The following is a 23,244-nucleotide window of genomic DNA, read 5'->3' as shown; positions in this document are numbered from 1 at the left end:
AGTGGATGAACAACAGCTAAATAAAATGATGTTGAAGGTCCAGTTTATTTCACAGCCTGCTGATACTATTTATGTCCTATTGATGGCTACAAGGGCTGTAAACCTGAGCCACTCTGAGGCTATGGTCACATCTGCATCAGAGTCTCTATTGGAGAATCCATCGCAATGTCTGCTGAAATTGGCAGATGACAATGTTGTGAATATATAACTTTCTCGTCCGCCACTCTCAGCTTAAAAAAATGGACACCTGACGGACATTTTTTACTTGACGCTAATGTACCTATCAATATATTTTTTAATAGTTAAAAATTACTCATTCTTCTGGTATGAAAATATGAGGTGTGTATTTCCAATAAGGTATATACAGCACTTTCATATTCCCAAATGGCAAAAGCATAAAATTCCTTTCACTCATTACAGAGGTTTTTTTTTGAAAAGTTTGAATGTATATGTAAGGATTGGGGTCAGGGTCAGGCAGTGCAGAGTGACACAGCCGGGAAAGCAACACTGTGCAACTAATGACAAAAGGGGTCGTAGGCCCTGCAGCTATAACTATGCTGTAATATCTGAGATGAGGCAGACCAATGCACTTCCTAATTGAAGTGCGCCTGCCACGACTCCTACGCTACTGTCCAGGCAGCTAGGGTCAGGGAAGAGGAGGCCCTGAAAGAGCTAGGGGCTGGAGTAACGCGGGTGACACCTAAGCAGAAAGCACAGTGTAAAAATGCAATGCAAAACCAAAGACAAAATAGCATGGAACAAGGGAGGACAACAAGTCCCATCAAAAACACAGAAGAGAAGGCTAGGTCGGACGAGGAAGAGGTCATGCCAGGAGATACGAATAAAGTACAAAATCAGAAGACAAGGAATAGTCAAATACAAGCCGGGTATACAATAACCAATAAACAGAAAGAAACACAGACTGGATATCTGGAGGAGACCAGGAAACACTAAGTGAATGGCTGGCAAGGATCCATGCCTGGGTGGGGTTTAAATAGCAGCAGAGAAAACACCTGTGATGGCTAATGGCATGGCGAACTGAGAGCAAGGAAAAGATTAACCCTTAATTGCCTAAGCACAACCAATAGAACTCCTAACACATCTCCCGGGGAGATGCCGCGCAGCAAGGAGACCGCGGCGACTCTGTATCCTGACAGTATAGTTGGCCATACACATTAGATTTTCATTGGCCGAAATTTGATCAATTTATGCCATTTTAGCTAGCAATCGGCTATGTTAATCCTGAAACCATCCAACAACAGAATTTGATTTGTCAAAAGAACGTTTGTAGTTGCCTGAAAGTATCAATGTTTAGCATGATCAGCCACTTTTTGCCAACCATGAGAATACCTGAGCACCCTCACTGCGCCTTTTTTGGTCAACATTAGTTTAGTTATTATTCCATCATCAATCCAATGGCTTCATGCCAAGCATCCTCAGACTACTGTGCATGACCAGCTTTAGGCTTCAAGCACAGTTATGCAAGTAGCTAATTGTACCTTAAGGACTGAGGCTTAAAGAGGTTGTCCAGGACAAAAAAAATATTTTATATTCGTCCAGGGAAGGTGTCAAAATAAAAAACCCATACTCACCAATGCTCTAGTGTTCCCGGGCATGGTCCGGTCCTGCTGCTCCAGTGTTTTCCTGCGGTGAAAGCTCTGTGATGTCCCAATTCCCTTTACTTCGGCCACCAAAGCAGTGATCTCAGCGACCTAAGAAAGGACATGGGGTGTTACAGGTAGTGACATCCCATGTCCTTTCCTGAGGCCAAAAATTAGTCTCAGCAGTCAAGTACAGCATGGACGAAAGCAACAGAGCAGCAGGATCGGACCATGCCGGTAGACACTTTCCCTGCCTAATATATAAGAAAAAAATTTCATCCTAGACAACCACTTTAAGTTGGAGCTACTGGGCCTCAATGGAATGTTTGTAATGGCGCCTCCACTTACCATGCGCTATCTATAATACTGGTATCTTCCAATGTGGTACAGAGTACCCTTAGGCTTCAGAGTTCAGTAGCAATAGCTACCTCTGTATCCACTATAGCTATGTCTCTGCTTATAGTGTGCATAAAGTGCCTACAGTACAACTCCATCCTACCAAAACATAGTTCTTCCATATGTGGCTCTTCAATTCGTGTATGAGCCTTAAGTGTAGAGTACGGATCTTTTCCATCAGTCAGCTATACTTTATCAGCAAATCCAGGAATGTCTAGTTTATTTTGTTCTTTCTGTGTTGGGATCATGAATAATTTTCTCCTCTGCAGTCAGTGAATTTATAAATTATAGAAAGGAGTCGTGGGGTTGTAGGAGGCAAAGAAAACAAAATGACTTATTTTTTGCTAAATTGTCTTCTCTGCTGTTTCCAGGTTTGCATTTAAGCTGAAATACAAAGACAGCACAATGCCAGTCCCTGAAGGCTGACCTATGACTAGCCTTGGCACAAAGTTAGGAAAGTTACTTTTATGAATATTGTCTTTTGCAGTATTATAGAAATAAAATTGGTGAACATACAGATATTCAGACAGATAATAAAGTCGTGATACTCGGAAATGTTCTAGTACCATGGTACAAATTGTCAAAGTAATAAAGGATTTGGATTACATTCCTAATAATGTTCTTTATAAAAAGAAAAAAAAGGGTTGTAGATGTAGGTACAGTAAAAGTAAAAAAAAAAATAGTCATAAATGAATTACTTTACTAACATTTTCAGAGTATATCCACCCTGGCAATGTGCCTTACCTATAGGTAGAGCTGGCCAGTCACCTTCAATAACCATCAATGTTGATATTCTTAAAAGGGCTCTATCAGCAAAATCATGCAGATAGATCCCCACATATGCGTGAATAGCCTTTAAAAAGGCTATTCAGGCACTGCTAAAGTTATATTAAACTACCCCCCAGTTTTAAAATAAAACCCTAAAAAAGAATGTGATCTACTTACGCATCGTGCACGCTGGGCGGGCATTCAGGGTGCGCCGTCTTCTTCATCCACGCCTCTTCTTCCTCCGACGTCCTCCGGTCCCGTCCTCCCCCGGCACTCGCGAGCGGACACTGATATACAAAAATGGCCTGGGCACCTGCACAGTAGCCATAGTAGAAGCCGCATGCTACTGTGCATGCGCCCAGGCCATTTTTTTATATCAGTGTCCGCTCACGAGCGCCGGGGGAGGACGGGACCGGAGGACGTCGGAGGCAGAAGAGGTGTGGAGGAAGAAGAAGACACACCCTGAATGCCCGCCCAGCGTGCACGATCAGTAAGTAGATCACATTCTTTTTTAGGGTATTATTTTAAAACTGGGGGGTAGTTTAATATAACTTTTACGGTGCCTGAATAGCCTTTTTAAAGGCTATTCACGCATATGTGGGGCGCTATCAGCATGATTTTGCTGATAGAGCCTCTTTAAGGCCTGATCCTGATTCTTGTGACATCATGGGATTGCGACTGGTAGTGGGTAGCGGCATGGATTAACTGTTCTATGGCAATCTTAATCCATTCTCTTACTGGCCAGGGATGTAACAGAATTATTAAGAGCCTCCAGTCTCGAATTCTCCAATTCTGGTGCATCTTGGTTCGTGCTGTGTGCCAGGACTGAAATCTGAAGTCAAGTAGATTTCATCTATAACTCACTCCAGTTTTCTGATGTGAGTAATAGAATTCTGATAGTGTAAGGTGCCCTTATCCTTAATTCAAAATGACCCCTACCCTATTGTGCCTCCTGTCTTAAATAGGTAACTGTAGGCACAAGTTGGGACCATGTGCCAAAGATGCCCCACTTCTACACCCACTTCCTATTGTAAATTTGCCCCACAGTGCGAACAGTCAATATGTGAGATGTGTCTTAAGTGCGCATGCTTGTGAATACATCATGTGTCCAATACATAAATATATATATATATATATATATATATATATATATATATATATATATGTGTGTGTGTGTGTGTCCAGAAATATTTGTACAGTGACACAATCTTCATGATTTGAACAGAAGAAACTAAGTTTCAATTGAAGTGAATACCCCTTTAATGCGAGGGGTGGAACAAAAATATGCTGTGAAACATTTAGGAATTGAACAAATTAAAATTGCCATAATTAAAATGTATGTTTTTAATACTTTTTCTGTGTTGGTTTCTGATATTATTTGGCAAAGTCTAATCTGGTCTTTCTATTTTTGAGGCTCATCAATGGTTTGCACTTTGTGGTGAACCCTCTGTATTTGCTGTAATGAAGTCTTTGCTTTATAGTTGACTTAGGTCCTGATACACCTACTTCCTGGGGAAGGTTCTTCACTTGGGTGAATGCTGTGAAGGGTTTTTTCACCAGGGAAAGGATTTTGTGATCCTTAACCACTATGACCACATGTTGTGGGTTCGCAGCAACAACTCCCAAATGAAAATGACAGACCTGCAATGAACTCCAGACCTTTTACCTGCTTAATTAATGATATATTAATAAGGGAATAGCTCGTACAGCCCATGAAATAGCTTTTGAGATAATTGTCCAATTACTTTTACTTTCCTAAACCATTCCTATACCTAGGATGTGAATATCCTCGGATTAAAGCTGAGAATCTGCACTACAAGACCATATAGATTATATAACTGTATCTTGAATATATTTTGGCAACAAACTTAAATACCAAAACTTATGCCACTGTCCAACTATATATACCTATTTATATATTATGTATTATAAATTGTGTAGCTTTCTTATTGTTGAAGGGTAGAAGCTCAGACAAAGTTTTTGCACAGGGGCACCTTGTGTTTTCTAATGGGGTCAGGTACCGATGTGAGAGATGACAATGACAGCAGCTCTCTAAGGGAGAGTTCACACGGAGTTACGTGCCGCGTGATGTGGCACGTCTACAACGCGTGAGCTTTTGCTGGCTGTATACGCTCCCATTGATTTCAATGGGAGCGTGGATCATATACACGGCGCTATTTTGCGGCCGTGATTTTGCGGCCGCAAAATAGCACCGCGTATATGATCCCGACTCCCATTGAAATCAATGGGAGCGTATACGGCCCGCAAAAGCTCACGCGGCATAGACGTGCCACATCACGTGGCACGTAACTCCATGTGAACCCTCCCTAAGGGTTAGAGAGACTAAGCCCATGGCGGTCAGTTGATAACAAGGGATGCTTCAATCAAAGAAGGCATTGATAGATGGGACAACAACTCTAAATACTTACTTGCCAAGGTATCTGTATACTCCAACCTTGGGTCCTGCTCGTCGCCATCTTTCCATATTTGTGTCTGCAAGTGGATATACACCAGTGGATTTTTATCTCCACATGCAGGTGGTAAAGCTGAAGTGGTGCCAACTTCCAGCTATGACCTCTCTTGCTAAGTAGTGATCAGAACACATTCACACTGCAGCTTGGCAAACATCATACAGCAGCTAAAATTATTCATTAGTCCTAAAGACTCCTTGAGGAATAATTACAATGGAAAAATCAGGGTTGTATGAAATTATTTGCATTATAATGAGGAATCGTTTCGTATAAGAGACCCTGGATTAATCTGGAATAGAATACACACTCATCAATATAACAAATGTTTATCATCATTAATAAAAATAATTAAGGACCCACATTTCTCAAGCTCATGAACATATATCATGTATTGAATTTCAGTCACACTTTTTTTAGCTTTCAATTGATAACACAAAATTTGGAGAAAATCATCTCAAGTTCAGAACAGTATAGAGGCTGTATAGTTATGGTGCCATGGCTCTGGAATCTGTTGTGGTTTTACAATTTTTAACAAAGGAAATATTGACAGATATAGCAGAAGTGGCTATGGCTGTGTTTAGAGATGTCATAGAGATGTGTCCACATCTAACTTTCCATAAATTTTTTTTAATGGCATATGCCATATCCAAAATGTCTCCCAAACCAATAACAGTGCTATAGGGGCCTCTAATAAGAGCAGACACTTACCATTGGGACCACAAACTGATGACACAATGCAGAGATCATTTTCTTTTTATGGAAATATAAGTCACCATACATGAGGGGCAGGCACAATTTGGCAGATTTTCTTAGATAGTTGTGTTGCAGGCACAGGCTAGTAATGTCACATCTAAAAGGATTTGTGGACAAATCTGATTTTCATGTCAAAAAGATGTTTTTTTTCTCAGTATTAGACAATATATCAGCAGATTTGGCTTCCAATACCATCTTTAGGGCCCCTTCACACGGCTGAAACGCGCGCGTTTTTTGCGCGTTTTTTTATGCGTGCAAAAATGAAAACGTCGCGTTTACGCGACGTTTTAATAGACGGCGCGTGAGCGCGGCGTTTACGGTGCATCTTTTGACCGCGTAAACGCGGCGTTTACGCGCCGTCTATTAAAACGTCGCGGAAACGCGACGTTTTCATTTTTACACGCGTAAAAAAATGTGCAAAAAACACGCGCGTTTCAGCCGTGTGAAGGGGCCCTTACATTGATGACACCCAACTATATACCTCATCCCATGACATCACCTCTGCACTAGGACAGAATACCAGTGACTGTCTCTTTGCGGTGTCTAATATCATGTCTTCATTTTATCTGAAACTGAATCTCTCAAAGACTGAACTACTACTGTTTTCACCATTTAATAGATCTGTCCCTGATATATCCATTGCAGTCTCAGGCCTTACTATAACTCCTAGGCAATATGCCCGCTGCCTCGGGGTTATGTTTGACTCAGAGCTTTCCTTCACCCCTCATATTGAATCACTGGCACGCTCATGTCACCTCCACCTCAAAAACATCTCCAGAATACGCCCTTTCCTTACCAGAGATACACTAAAGACAGTTATTGTCTCTCTGATTCATTCTCGCCTTGACTACTGTAACTCCTTACTAATCGGTTTTCCCCTTACTAAACTCTCCCCTCTACAATCTATTCTGAATGCAGCGGCCAGGCTCATCTACCAGGCTAGACGCTACAGCTATGCCTCGGGTCTGTGCCAGTCACTACATTGGCTGCCTATTCATTATAGAATAAAATATAAAGTTATCACTCTCATCCACAAGGCTCGCTATAATGCCGCACCTCCCTACATTTCTTCCCTCATCTCTGTCTACCGCCCAACCCGTACTCTCCACTCACTCAATGACCTAACACTTACATCCTCTATTATCAGAACTTCCCACACTCGTATACAAGCCTTCTCCCGAGCTGCACCACTTCTCTGGAATGCTCTATCCTAGACAATCAGATTAACTCCCAATTTCTACAGCTTCAAGCACAAACTAAAGACACATCTTTTCAGGCCTATCACGATTCTTAATCTAAATCCTTTTGCAGTTAGGATTCCTTCTGAAACTCGGCTTCCTAAAACTAATCCTCCACTGTTCATGCTCCCGCATTACCCCATAGGACATGATGCCTTATTGGACTGTAACCTTATATGTCTGGACCATCTGTACAGAAAAGAACATGGCTGGTGATGGCTCATACAGTTTTATTTGTGCAATTAAAATTACCTTACCATAAAAAATGTCTGACCACTGTATAAGCAATGCTACCTCCGATGCTGCCCCTGTTACCTCTTGTGTCACCCCCTCTACCTTATACACTCACCGGCCACTTTATTAGGTACACCATGCTAGTAACGGGTTGGACCCCCTTTTGCCTTCAGAACTGCCTCAATTCTTCGTGGCATAGATTCAACAAGGTGCTGGAAGCATTCCTCAGAGATTTTGGTCCATATTGACATGATGGCATCACACAGTTGCCGCAGATTTGTCGGCTGCACATCCATGATGCGAATCTCCCGTTCCACCACATCCCAAAGATGCTCTATTGGATTGAGATCTGGTGACTGTGGAGGCCATTGGAGTACAGTGAACTCATTGTCATGTTCAAGAAACCAGTCTGAGATGATTCCAGCTTTATGACATGGCGCATTATCCTGCTGAAAGTAGCCATCAGATGTTGGGTACATTGTGGTCATAAAGGGATGGACATGGTCAGCAACAATACTCAGGTAGGCTTTGGCGTTGCAACGATGCTCAATTGGTACCAAGGGGCCCAAAGAGTGCCAAGAAAATATTCCCCACACCATGACACCACCACCACCAGCCTGAGCCGTTGATACAAGGCAGGATGGATCCATGCTTTCATGTTGTTGACGCCAAATTCTGACCCTACCATCCGAATGTCGCAGCAGAAATCGAGACTCATCAGACCAGGCAACGTTTTTCCAATCTTCAATTGTCCAATTTCGATGAGATTGTGCAAATTGTAGCCTCAGTTTCCTGTTCTTAGCTGAAAGGAGTGGCACCCGGTGTGGTCTTCTGCTGCTGTAGCCCATCTGCCTCAAAGTTCGACGTACTGTGCGTTCAGAGATGCTCTTCTGGCTACCTTGGTTGTAACGGGTGGCTATTTGAGTCACTGTTGCCTTTCTATCAGCTCGAACCAGTCTGGCCATTCTCCTCTGACCTCTGGCATCAACAACGCATTTCCGCCCACAGAACTGCCGCTCACTGGATGTTTTTTCTTTTTCGGACCATTCTCTGTAAACCCTAGAGATGGTTGTGCGTGAAAATCCCAGTAGATCAGCAGTTTCTGAAATACTCAGACCAGCCCTTCTGGCACCAACAACCATGCCACGTTCAAAGGCACTCAAATCACCTTTCTTCCCCATACTGATGCTCGGTTTGAACTGCAGGAGATTGTCTTGACCATGTCTACATGCCTAAATGCACGGAGTTGCCGCCATGTGATTGGCTGATTAGAAATTAAGTGTTAACGAGCAGTTGGACAGGTGTACCTAATAAAGTGGCCGGTGAGTGTAGATTGTAAGCTCTTGTGAGCAGGGCCCTCAGTCCCATTGTGTGAATTGACTATTTCTCTGTAATGTCTCTTTTTGTCTGTACTTGAACCCTACAAATTGTACAGCGCTGCGGAATATGTTGGTGCTATATAAATAAAATGTATTATTATTATTGTGTATTATTATTAAATATATAACATGAACACATAGCGGGAGGCAGGGAAATGTGTTGTATTACTTTAATTACTTTTCCTATATGACTTATAGGGGTAAAAGGCTTCATTTCAGCAGAAAACATTTCACTTATTGTATTTCTGAAATTACTTTTCATGTGGTTTCTTCTCTCAAATACAATAGGATTAAATTGGAATAATAGTATGTGTAGTGAATAATACATATTGATTATGTCTCCTGTGATTACATACAATATGAATGTATGGGCAGGTGAGTGAGTGACAGGCGCTAGCAGTATCCTAGCATGTGACCTGTATATATACCTCCCTGCTGTGCCCCCCACTTTTCATAACAAAATGGGAGGATGAGCTGTAATTTAGTTGCTGTCCCTTGTATTGTGCTTTGCTGTCATTAAATAGAGTAATTTAGTATAAATAGGACATGAGCTCTGGATCTATAAGAAGACATTAGCTGTCAGTGAAATTTGTGTCATTTCACAATGTAAAATCTACCTCTTCAAACATTGACGGAGTCTGAGCGCACCCTGAACTTCTGATGAAGTTATACAGTACAACTCATCATAAGTCTGCGGAATAATGTTTATCTTCCAAACCCCTACGACCCGAGCTACCTGACAAGACGGCTCCGGCAAGCATAATAATGACTGTTCCTAATCAACTCTACTTTGGTGTCTTGGATTCTGCAGAGAAGAGGTCAGACTTAAAAGCATACAGCAAGGATTGCAGTCAAAATCTTCCTACATTGTTTTCAATGCTATTTCAAAAAAGAGAGATGAAAGACGTCTTCTCTTATCATTGCTTACAAAGAATACTTATCCTAAGAAAGTTCCCACTTTATAAGTACGGGTCATTCCCAAATGAAGACAATTCATCAGATTTTCATAATAAGACAAGCATAACTTAGTTCCAAAAAGATGGTGATAGTTGGGCATATGTGAAAAAAAAAAAAAAAAAGAAAGATAAAGGGAAGAATTTACAAAAAAATATATGCCAGTTCTTTTGTGCTAAAGTGTCACATTTTTTTTTTACACATGGACGTTTGCGCCATAAAATTAAACCAAAATGCATCACTTGATCTATTTTCTGACCTGATCCACACTTTTAGAAAAGCGAATGAAGCATGGTTAAGATCAAGGCTGGCCAGGGCAGGGGCAAATTTATTGTAACTCATACTAGAAAGTTGCATTCTGCCTGAAATCTATGCTATTCACTGACTGGTGAATATTACAGTTTTGGTGCATGGGAGTTTGACCTCATACGTCTGGTTCACATTTGCGTTTGGTATTCAGTTCGGGGAGTCCGCATGGGGATCCCCCGAACGGAATACCAAACGCATTGACAAGCAGTGAGCAGTGAAAGCACATGGACCCCATAGACAACCATCTCTCCCAATCCTAATAACCCCTCAAGAGATTTGGACAAACAAAGTGCATTATTGTTCATCCAGAGTAGAACACATTCATTGACAACTGTAAACGGGTCTAACTTTGGAGCCGAGGGGGCCTAGAGTTGTGATCTTGGTCTTGTTTTAAAGCCAAGAATCATAGATGAAAAATCAATTAACACCACACAATAGGTATCACCACATCTGTAGCAACCTCTAAAATAAAATTAGTGAGTTACTCACTCTACATGATAAATTCCATAAATGTTAACATTCAGATGCCGCAATTGATGTTCTCTGATCATCTCACCTCTCAAAAACGAAAAGTAATAAAAACTGATCAAAAATATTTATATACCCACAAAATACAAGGTCTTGTAAAGCTACATTCAAATACAATGTAAAAGGGTTAAAATACACATAAGGCACTGGAGGTATGTGTCCGTAATATTTATTTTAGCTAAAATTTGAAATCTGCAATTAAAAAAAGTGACAATTTCGGCAGGGTTTTTGCAGTTTTATTGTGACTGTTAGGCTGAGTTCACACGTAGTACAGTGGAGTGCAATATGGCATGTATACGGCGTGCCAGAGTTTGCGCGCTCAAAAAGATCCCATTGATTTCAATGGGAGTTAGGAGCGTATACGTCGCGTAATTTTGCACCCGTAATTTTGCGGCCGCTCCACTTTACTCCATGTGAATTCGCCCTTAGGCTGAGGCTCCACATTGTGGAAATGCAGCTTTTTTTGTTGCAGATTTTGTTGTGTTTTTTATTTGAGCCAATGTCAAGAGTGGATTGAAAGTAGAAGTATAAGAGTTTCTTTATATTTTCCATTCCTTTTGTAGCCACTCCTGACTTTGGCTCAAAAAGTCGCAACAAAATCTGCAACAAAAATGTTGCATTTCTGCAATGTGGGGCCTTAATGTTAAGGGTTTAAACCTACTCAATAGCTTTACACATGCTATAACAGTGATAACATGAGATCTTTGTCATGTTTGCCAGTGTCATGGATGTAGAGAAAATTATCTTTGATGGAGTATGCAAATTAGGCAGTTGGTGCACTGGGGGCGTTCCCTCAGGTCCAGTAGAACAATTCTTGTTGTTGAAACCATACTACTTGTAACCAAACCCCTTTTATAATATACTGCAAGCTGTGCAGATGTGTTACGTTAAAGGAGATATTTCACCACCTTCAAGGATAGGCCGTCAAAATTAGAAAGTGGATAAACCCTTTAAGGGTCCATTGACACGGAGGAAAATGGCGCTGAATTTGGTGCTGAATTTCAGCACTGAAAAAAAGCCTCCCATTGACTTCAATGGGTTTCTTTTTCTGCTAGCAGAATTTCAGTTCTGCTAGCAGAAAAGGGAACCCATTGAACTCAATGGGTGTCTTTTTTTTCAGTGCTGAAATTCAGCACCAAATTCAGCGCCCTTTTCCTCCATGTGAATGGACCTTAAGGGCACCGATATCAGTGACAATTGTCACACATGCACTGCACAAAAATGAAATCCATGGTGATGCAGAAGCCAAATGAAAGTCAAGACAAACTTGTATATGTTATCAAAAATAAATCAATAAGTTGCAAGTAGTTAACAGAGGGACATTGAAAAATACAGATGAACCCATATAAAAACCTGTTAAATAACTATTTGATGGAAAAAATTCATATAGTCCATGAGTTGATTCATCGTAATGGTGTAAGGAATTGTAAAATAACATCTGCCCCACAATTGGAAGTCATTTTAGTCATTTAGTTGTCATGATAATCCTAAGGTTAATGCTGTCCGTGTCTCTATTTTGCTCATATCAGTTCATAGAGGGGCTATTATTACAGCCATAACAATGAGTAAGAGGATGGTTGTAGAACCTGTGTATCTGTGATAATATAAGCTAATAAGTGCTCACGACATATATCATGTACAACAATGGACTATTAATGTGATGTTATGGATGTAGGATCTGTGTGTCAGCAGATAGTCCTTGGGTGACCAATAAGAGGATCTGTCATAGGCAGAACATAGGAATTATACGCTCCACTTACTCTGAAAGGAGACACAATCCACAGCTACAGCACAGAAAATTACATGTCACAAACATTAGAGAGCCAAAGATAGCTCTGTCCATAGAAATGTTCAATCTCTTTATAGAATTGGGTTAGTCTGAAATTTCATGGTCAACTACAGCTGCAATAAAAAGGTAAAGAGGAAACGCAGAGGTAGAGTAAAGACGAGACGGAGGAATCCAGAGGTGAGATTAAGGGTTGTACAGAAAAGTATAAAACGTGCAGAAAAGTAATGGCATGGGTAAAGGTGGAGGTAGACATAGGAGCGGCAGGGCTGTGCCATAAACCAATAGAGTATAGCTTAAGCTAACGCCCTACGTAGCGAGCTGCAGTGGTCCAGCACTGGTTAAACACCAACCCCCTGGGAACATTTGAGGAGAGTTCAATGTATTCTCGGTATTGGAGCGATTTAGCAATGATGAAGGTTTTTAAATTATCTCAATGTCAAATGACCCTCCCTGAGGGTATAAATACATTTTTTTTAATTCATTATCATCATTACTTTTCGAGATATCCTTGGAGAAAGACGACCAGAATGACTGAAGCAACAATGTTGCGAAAAATCAAGCATCGCGCTGTGATAAAATTTCTTACAAAACAAGGAAACCCCCCCAAAAAAATCATCCACGAAGAGATGGTGGCTGTTTATCCAGATTCTGCTCCTTCATTATCCACCATTCAAAAGTGGTCAAGTGAGTTTAAAGGGGGTAGAGAAAGCATTGAAGATGACCCCCCTGGCGGCGGGCCGGTTAGTGCCAATACTGAGGAAAACATGAAATTTGTTGAGAAACTTGTACTTGAAGATGCGCGTATAAAGGTCAAAATGTTAGCAGAAATGGCTAAGCTATCCGTGGGTACCATTCACACGATCCTTCATGACCATCTTAACCTGTCAAAGGTCAGTGCAAGGTGGGTGCCGCCAATGTTCACCGCACCTCAGAAACAAGTGTGAGTCAAGTGCTGTAGGGAGTTTTTGGAGCTGAGTATTCTTGACCTGATTGTTACCGGAGATGAAACGTGGGTTCATCATTATGATCCTGAGAGCAAGCAGGAGTCCAAGCAGTCGCAAAAAAAAAAAAGGAGCACAGCCACCAAAGAAGTTCAAAATCACTCCATCGGCCGGAAAAATCATGGCCACATTGCTTTGGGACTCAAAGGGAATTTTACTGATTGAGAACACAGAAATAGGTAGTAGTATTACTGCGCAAACACTCTGTGTAATTTGGGTGAAGCAGTTATTATTATTATTATTATTATTATTGTTTATTTATATAGCACCATTAATTCCATGGTGCTTTACATTTGGGGGTTACATACAATACACAGAATATACAGGTAGATATAATACTAACAATGACCGACTGGCACAGTGGGGTAGAGGGCCCTGCCCGCGAGGGCTTACAATCTATGAGGGAAGGGGGGTAGAGACAGAAGGAGAAGGGGAGACTGTACAGATGTCAGTGAGGTGATAGTGTTATTGGAGGTTGTAGGCCTTCCTGAATAGGTTAAAGAGAAAAGACGTGGAAAGTTGACTGCAGGTGTGTTGTTTCTCCACGACAACGCGCCGGTTTACACAGGGCATGTTGCCAAGGCTGCTGTGCAAGACTGTGGTTGTGAAGAAACCAACCATCCACCCTACAGCCCAGACCTGGCCTCCAGCGATTACTTTCTGTTCCCCAACCTCAAGAAAGATCTTTGTGGAAAGCATTTTTCCGATGATGAAGAGCTGAAGGCAGCAATTAACGTACATTTTTTTGGACAAAGAGGGAAATTATTTTTTACAGGATATTGAAAAGTTAGTTTCCAGATCAAACAAGTGTATCGAGTTTATAGGGGACTACATTGAAAAATGTAATTTATTCAGAATTTTCCTCTTTTTACTTCATGCCTATACCGAGAATACATTGAACTCCCCTTGTATAGTCAATGGGCAGTCAGGAAGTAGTTAAGTAAATCAAATGTTTGGTGGCTCTGACCTGATTTCAGTTGCTTTACAGAGACGGCCTAGAAAGAGTATATTTGGCATATTTATGGTCACTGTCTACCAATAAGTATTTGGACACCGGTGGTAGAATAGAAAACAACTTTTATTCATATACAATAGTTGGTAGAACCCAGCAGATGCTTCCTTACGGACGGTATTGAGCGACACAATACTCGCGGATGCCTGGTGAAACTCCTGGTGTATGTGAGCCATCGGTTGGGTGAGATTTCTCTGGCCAGCACTCATTGGTCTCCATCTCCCAGTTTCGGGGGTCTGCTGACTCGGGGCACATTCCGACAATCACCGTTCACCTTCCACTTTGTTACCACATAGGCCACTGTCAATTTTGTGTAATTAAGGATCGACCATTTCATTTTAAATGTAGACTGTGAGCCCCATATAGGGCTCACAATCTACTTTTTTTTTTTCCTATTAGTATAGGACATGGACATGAGTGTCCAAATACTTATTGGTAGACAGTGTATAATGATTAGAAGTAAATAGAAAGTTTTAAGAAAATAATCTAAAATCTAATGAAAGCAAATTAAATGTGTTTAGTTTACTAAACAGACTGAATCTGTCACACACTGCTTTAGGATCCAAGTCTCCTACAAGCAAGTTTGCATCCAAATGTAAGAGATTTGCAAGTCTGTGGCAGGTGACAGTGGGATTCCTATGCATGCAGTGCATGACAAGGAAACAACAGAAATGAAAATTACATCAGTACCGCAAAATGTTTTGTATCTTTTCTAAATGTACCCTACATACAAATCCTGAAATTCCAATATTACACTTACCATTGGAGACTAAAATGTCATGTTTTCTGCAGTTCAGTTTTCAGCTTTGCCGTTTAGACTGGGCCAGGTTAGTAGGCTCATCCATTATCATTTGAATTCAGGAGATTTAACAAAACCTATCATCAACAGGATAAATGATAAGTGTCTCATCAGTCAGGCTCCCCCACTAAATAAAGGGATGGCATCCCTGAGTCTCCTGTGAAGGCTTAAGAATGTGCATACTCAGCTACAGTCACTTTTACAGGACGTCCAGAGATAGCCACAAACATTGTTAAGCCAGTCCCAAAGACTGGTTAGTTTGGTTTATATGAAACCCTTCATTGAATGCTTAAAGGGGTTGTCCTTGTTTCCTTCCTCCCTTTTTCCACTTCTTCTTCTCAGGAAGTGACATTATGTGGCTTTTTAAGGGGTGTTGTCTTCTAAAAAGGACACTGTTACATATAACCAGACCCTATATAATAACATTAGACCCCAGATTATTACTAGTGTATTAAAATTAACAATGGCACCATTTTTATTTACGTCATTTAGTGATCACTTTAAATATATTTTATTGATGACGCAATATATATATATATATATATATATATATATATATATATATATATTCAGTATCACAAAAAAATTGTTAAAGTGATCTCTAAGTGGCATAAATAAAAAGTATTATTTATAATCATTTAATACAACATTCTGAATCCTTATTTTAATATATTTTTTTATTAGGCATTTTTTTCTCCTATCAATCTGTTCCTTTCCCTGCATATGTATGATATACAGTATAGAGATATTTCTCTATGTGCTAGTACATTGCATGCCTAGTGAATATATTGTTTAGTATACAATGTACTGGCATAACAAGCTCTGTCTATATAACAATACATTAAGTAGGGCAGTACAATAGCATTGCAGCTTAGTTTAGGAAAAAAAAACAATGGCCCCTAATGTGGCTCAATCTGTAGAATAACAGCCTTACATCCTTTGGTTTATTCAAAGGTTCAAAGGCCTGGAACGAGATGTGGGACCATCGATCAGTTGCTGTGACAGCTAGAAGCCTATTGAAGGCTCACAGTCTCTAGTATTACAGGCTCTATGCAGCCTGTAATACAAAAGGTGGTAATTTGCAATGCATTAGATTGTAATTCAATACATTAGTGATCAGACCCCTTAGGTGGTCTAATATACACAGTAAAAAAAATAAATAAACAGGCATTAAAAATTCAAATCACCCCCTGTTCCTAGGATACATATAAAAATAAAATATGTTGGTATCCTACAAACTGCTAAGAATATTTTCCCATACAGTGAATGCTGTATCGGGAATAAAATTCAAAAGAGCCGAATTGCCATTTATTTGCTGTTTCACCTCTCATAAAAAATAAAGAGCCTTGTGAGAGCTATACAGCACCTTGAGCAGCACATCTTAAGATGAATCATCATCCTGTGATATGAACAATGTAAGTTTTTGTTCGCTAAATGTAAGCATAAATCTTGAATACCGAGAGAAATGTTTATATATTTACATTGGTATTTTATTTTATGGTGTTAAAGTACTAGTATATTTGCAATAAAAAAAAAAAGACAACAGAAAATCCTTTGGTTTCCAAGTAGGAATAATTATTATATAGTCTTATTATACTCTCACATTAAATTTAAAGGGGTTGTCCGGGATAACTTGAAATCCCTAAACTAGTGTAAACACCCTCCTACTTTCTAGATAACATAATTTATCAATAATGGATAGTTAACCAAATCTCTGGTCCAGTCATGTGACCACCCCAGGGAAATTTTCTGATTATCCGATGACAATCCGTTTCCCCATTTCCAGAAACAGATCGTCACTACTACTCCCCCCCCCCTACATCCACCCCATTATATTTTCTATCCAGGCTTCTTCCGACAAGACAGTTCCTCCATCTGTAATGATTCTGTCTGCGCGTGCTCTTCTCCACTGTGCGCGTGGAATTCACCTCTACTGGGCAACCACGCATGCGCAGTAGAGGTAGATCATCACTGGAGGAGAAGACTGAATCAGTGCAAGAGGAGGAGGGACCATCTCACAGGAAGATTCAGGAAGGGTAAGTATATAATATGGGTTGGGGGTTGGGCTGAGTAGGTAGGCAAGGGTGGGATAGCTAGAGAGACAGGGAGGGGTTGTATGGGAGGGGCAAGTGAGGAAGAAGTGAGGAAAGAGGGGGGAATAAGGTGAGAGGGGTTAGTGAGGAAGTTAGCAGAAAGCTGAAGGATGTAAACAAAAGCAGGAGATACCAGCAGCTCAAAGGTATATGGGTGAATTTATTAACCAATTAGTAGAACTAACAGACATTTAAAAACAAAACATTTTTTGCCTGGAAAACCCCTTTAATCAACTATTTATGTAGTTCAGATGTGGTCATCTTAGTAGTAGTTTACCTCGATCACTTGTCCAGATGAAGGTTTACCAGTTCCCCCCAAAGGCATGCATGGTCAGAATATGTTCTTAACAGGGAGGAGGATAATTAACAGATTTGATGACTGAAATTGTTGGGTTGTGATGCCATTTGTTTATGGTTTGTGTATGGTTATGGTCACATTGAAAATTGTTCAGTTGTTTCTTTATGTTCTACTGACTATAATAATGGCTGACTGCATAGACTTCCATCTCTTTCCTGCAAACATAAAGTAGGATGATACCGGTGTCAATTAGGATTACTTTACTCAGAAATCTAGCAAACAAATGGTCACTAACTTCTCAGATAACAGTCTCATTTAATAGATAATTTTTGATCACAATGTAATTTAAAAATGTTGCTGTTTACTGCCTGAAAAACCTCTCTAAAGTTCCCTCCACTAAGCATCTCCATCCTCCATAATTGCTGTTCACTCCCTGTTAGCAGGGAAGGTCTGTCTTTAGGAACCAAGGGGCTCAGTATGAACATAGGAAGGGGAGAGGGGAGGGGCAGGTCTCTCTTTACAGCCCCTGTATGTTTATACACAGCTTTGCTTCTTTGTGTTCTTCTCACTAGCTGCTTGTGTTACTGCTGATGAGATGTTAGGGCTCGTTCACATCTGTGTTGTGCTCTCCGTACTGCAGGTTTCTGTGTCCTGCATAAAACAGAGCAGGACACGGAAACCTGCAGGAGTCTTTCTCACCCATTCATTTGAATGGGTGAGAAAGCTGTCCGGTCGTGAGCGGCGGTGAGCGTTTTGCGCTCTCTGCCGCGACACCGGCTTTTTTAATCCGGACACAGAGTCAGACATGCAGTACTAGCAAAAAAACGCTAGCGGAAAAACGAACGCTAGCGGTCTACATAGATCACTATTGTATGGAGGTGGATTTGGAGGCGGATTCCGCGTCCAAATTCCGCCCCACTGGCCCTGTGTAGAAGAACCCTTATACAGCCAGAGAACTGATCGCCCAGCAATATGCTACACAGTGGCGTAACTAGGAATAACGGGGCCCTGTGGCGAACTTTTGACATGCCCCCCCCCAACCAACACCGACATCGAAGACCTCAACTGTCCCCCTCCTCCGCACTCTACTATGTCCCTTAGTGGCCCCTGCACACAGTATTATGTCCCTTAGTGGCCACTGAACACAGTATAATATCCCTTAGCGGCCCCTGCACACAGTATTATCCCCCATAGTGGCCCCTGAACACAGTATTATGTCCCTTAGTTGCCCCTGCACACAGTATTATGTCCCTTAGTGGCCACTGCACACAGTATTATATCCCTTAGCGGCCTCTGCACACAGTATTATCCCCCATAGTGGCCCCTGAACACAGTATTATGTCCCATAGTGGCCCCTGCACACAGTATTATGTCCCTTACTGGCCCCTGCACACAGTATTATGTCCCTTAGTGGCCCTGCGCACAGTATTATCCCCGATAGTGGCTCCTGCACACAGTATTATGTCCCTTACTGGCCCCTGCACACAGTATTATGTCCCTTAGTGGCCCTGCGCAGAGTATTATCCCCAATAGTGGCTCCTGCACACAGTATTATGTCCCTTACTGGCCCCTGCACACAGTATTATGTCCCTTAGTGGCCCTGCGCACAGTATTATGTCCCTTAGTGGCCCCTGCACACAGTATTATGTCCCTTACTGGCCCCTGCACACAGTATTATGTCCCTTAGTGGCCACTACACACAGTATTATCCCCGATAGTGGCTCCTGCACACAGTATTATGTCCCTTACTGGCCCCTGCACACAGTATTATGTCCCTTAGTGGCCCTGCGCACAGTATTATCCCCGATAGTGGCTCCTGCACACAGTTTTATGTCCCTTACTGGCCCCTGCACACAGTATTATCCCCAATAGTGGCCCCTGCACACGGTATTATCCCCCATAGTGGCCCCTGCACACAGTATATTTCCCCATAGTGGAAACCCATAAACAATTATTATACTCTGGGGTCTTTTCAGACCCCAGAGTATAATAATCAGAGACCCGGGAGAATAAAAATATAAAAAATTACTGTTTCTTACCTGTCCCCCGGCTCCTAAGCTGTCTTCTCCGCTGCCGTCCTTCTGAAATGACGTTAGACGTCACATGACCCAGACGCAGGCCAGGTTCATGTGACGTCAGAGACGTCAGGAAGGAGGCCTGGCAGGATCGTGGAGAGGTAAGTAAGTACCCTTACCTCTCCCGGGCCTCCGATCATTATACTCGGGGGTCTGCAAAGTCAGTTGCCAATGGATACGACCATTAATGTAGGAACTTATTATGGTCTGGCACTTGTCACAAATCCGGCTTTGATTTCCTTATTCCTTACCAGAAGCAGGCAGGGATGGTACATGCATGAGAAGATAACCGGTCTCAACTATGATGGTTAGAGAAAATTATTTATATTTGCAAAAATGTTTAACTTTTAATTGTCATCCAATTTAAATATGGATAAGTTCATTGGAAAATCCTTTCAAACCTACTCTAAAATTTTGCATATTTCCTATAGTAATCTGATAATGGCTGAAGTGTTGGTTTAGTAGAAGGCGTATTACATAAAACAGTAGGGAATATGGTTCCTTTTTTCCAAATGGTAACACTGATTTAATGGAACTAATCATTCCCTATAGGAAGGGAAAATAGAAAACCCTTCAAGGTAAATCCCAAATTGGAAAAGTCAGTGATGCTTGGCGTAAAGCATCAATTCACCTGTGACTGTTCTTACAGTCTATTAGAGCTAATTAAGAGAATGAAATATAATTAACATTTACTTCAATCTGTGTAATATTTCTTCATTAAAATAATGAGCTAAAACGAAAAGACATCCGACACTCAGGCTTCCTAATAATAATGAACTACATGGAGTTTTACAAGCCCCTTCTAGGAGTTACAAGCCTGGAATAATTCATCAGAAACCGTTTCTGCCAAGGGTTTATTAGGTTATCTAAACAGACTAAGATTTTAGAACATGCCCAATTATTGATACTTAAAGGGAACATGTCAGCATGATTTGGAACACTAAACCAGTGGCTGCATTCACGGTACCTGTGCAGTTTTTTGTGAAGCCGGAGGAGTACACCTTGACTACAATATGCCTACTGTGGACCTCAGGCGCATGCGCAGTGAAAGATGGTGTATGTTCCTGGATTCACTGAAAGACTGTACAGGTGTCAGGAGCAGGAGAGATCATGACCTGTTAGGGCAATTTGGGAAACTAAACTACCCGCAGGCCCTTATGGACCAGGGGTTTTAGTGTCCCAAATCACCTTGTTATAACGTAACCTGCAGCCACCGTTCTTCAGTGAAGCCAGCGGAGTGCATGTGTTAGATCTCAGGCGCATGCACATTGAAGATGAGGTATGCATCTCTGGCCTCACTGAAGAATACTATAAGTGTTGGGGGCACCAGAGATAAATCTGATGAGTCTCCTCAGACTTATCTGTAGGTAAGGATAAAGCGTTTTATTTTTAATGGGGCTTCAGATTGCATTATAATGGGATTATTTGGAACACTAACTCCTGGTCTCTAAGGACCTGTGTGTGGTTTAGTGTCTTAAATCACCCTGACAGGTTTCCTTGAAGTTTGGTTCAGATGATGGTGGGTTCATGATATGAGTAAACATATAGACAGAAACCTTCAACATTTATATAACAATCTGGTGAAAATGGAATTTTGCCAAGGGTTCCAGTACACCTGCTAAATTCACTGGCCCCAAGTATGAGGTATGGATTGAAGCTATGCAACAAGAAGGGCATCCATGATGAAAATAGAGAAATTCATGGCTAAAGGAACCTGCACATAGCTCTATTATTATACAGCTGTATTAGGGTCTGCCACATGGGTGTATGAGCCATGAACTGTATTCTAATATGCTTCCTATTTTACATGGAGATATACAGCATTTTCACTGTTGGAATCAGTATGAAGAAACATTATAGAAAAATGCATATTCCATCAGGTTTTCAATATACAAATTATTTTATTATACTGTATTATTTTCTAGAAGCACTGCCAGAGCAGCTCTTCATACACCGAGTCCAATGGAGCCTGTTCACCAGTACATGGAGACTAATGATCTGATCTGTCCTATAGCTTCACAAGGTAGTGGCAACAACAGAATCTCTTTCCATTGTAATAAACTGATTGCTTATGATTAACTCAACCTGGAGGGAACTCTAGGATGGGAGTAGTAGTGACGGCGGTGATGTCACACAGTAGGCTAAGTATACTCAACTGAACTCCTCCAGCCCACCTGCCAGGTCAGACACTGATGACAGGAGCCAGCATGTTACCTGATGGTGATGGTAGTTGTTCCCCCGGGATGCTTCCAGTGGGGCAGGGGCCCTCTCTCACCCTGTTCAGAAGGGTCCTGATGGTAAGCGTAGAAACAACTCAACTTTACTTTACTGTAACAACCAGGTAGCTCTCAACAGTGAACTTGTACAGCTTCCCGGTATGGATAGTAGTCTTTAAGTTGTTTTCTAGACCCAGGCTTGGTCTGAGGGATACCTAGATTTATGAAAGAGTTGGGGTGTCTTAACTCCATGCCAAATAAGTAGTAAACTTAGCCTCACCCAGTGTATAGTTCTGGGGCTGAATGTGTGGAAGTCCTGTGGGCCCAAATACCTGTCTGTAGATGGGTCCAGGAATACAACTTCATAGATTGTAAGCCCTCGCGGGCAGGGCCCTCTACCCCACTGTGCCAGCCGATCACTGTTAGTATGATATGTACCTGTATATTTTGTGTATTGTATGTAACCCCCAAATGTAAAGCACCATGGAATTAATGGTGCTATATAAATAAACAATAATAATAATAATAATAAGTAGGACCCCTATCCTCCTCCTAGCACAGTGTCTAATGGGTAGACAGTTAAATCTTCCCTGTATCAGGGCTGTCTTTTAGCAGTCTTGGACTCAGTTTATCCTCTCCCTCAGGGGCTGAGAAGAACACGTCAGTGCTACTGTGCCAACACTCAATGAACACTGAATTCTCTAATGGCTCTCCTGAGACCAAAAGTCTCTAAACCATACCTAGTGGCCGGTGACTGGCTAAGTGTACCAAGCCTAAAGAAGGAAAAGGGGTAGCCAAGACAGCAGGGAATAACATGGAAAAAACACATTATGAAAGCTGAAAAACAAACACAAAATACACATATAACATACATATATACATAACCAGAGGCACATTAAAACAACTACAACACTACTTTTAAGTAGTGCCACATGATATCCATGATAAACTACATACATACATACATATATACATACAGTACAGTACATACATGATATACTAGATAGAGGATGACCCCACACAATTATACATATATTATACATAAGTATTAGGAACATTTCTAACAAAACTAGAACGAACAATTACACTTTTGTGGTAATGCAAATTGAACTGCTTAACATGACAAGTTTGTGACTGTTCAGCAATTCATCATTGTCATAGCACATCTGTATAGGTAGCCACAGAGTGGTAGATGCCTGAACTGATGTGTGACACACTTTGCCAGCTGTTCACGATCAGTTGACAATATTATTGCTTTTTTGGAAGAAATTATATTGGAAAAATTAAATCCTTAAAGGAGTATTACATTTTGAGCAAAGAAACTTTAAAA

General features: G+C 41.2%; 1 protein-coding gene across 2 annotated transcripts in view; it reads right to left on the bottom strand.

Moving 5' to 3' along the window:
* The window catches only part of LOC142198083 (vertebrate ancient opsin-like), an 88,981-nt gene that overhangs the window by 9,223 nt on the left and 56,514 nt on the right, over positions 1 to 23,244 (bottom strand). The gene's annotated exons all lie outside the window — the stretch shown is intronic.

This window comes from Leptodactylus fuscus, chromosome 3 (genome assembly GCF_031893055.1).
Source record: "Leptodactylus fuscus isolate aLepFus1 chromosome 3, aLepFus1.hap2, whole genome shotgun sequence".
Lineage (NCBI taxonomy): Eukaryota > Metazoa > Chordata > Amphibia > Anura > Leptodactylidae > Leptodactylus > Leptodactylus fuscus.
This window is presented reverse-complemented; position numbering and strand designations above follow the sequence as displayed.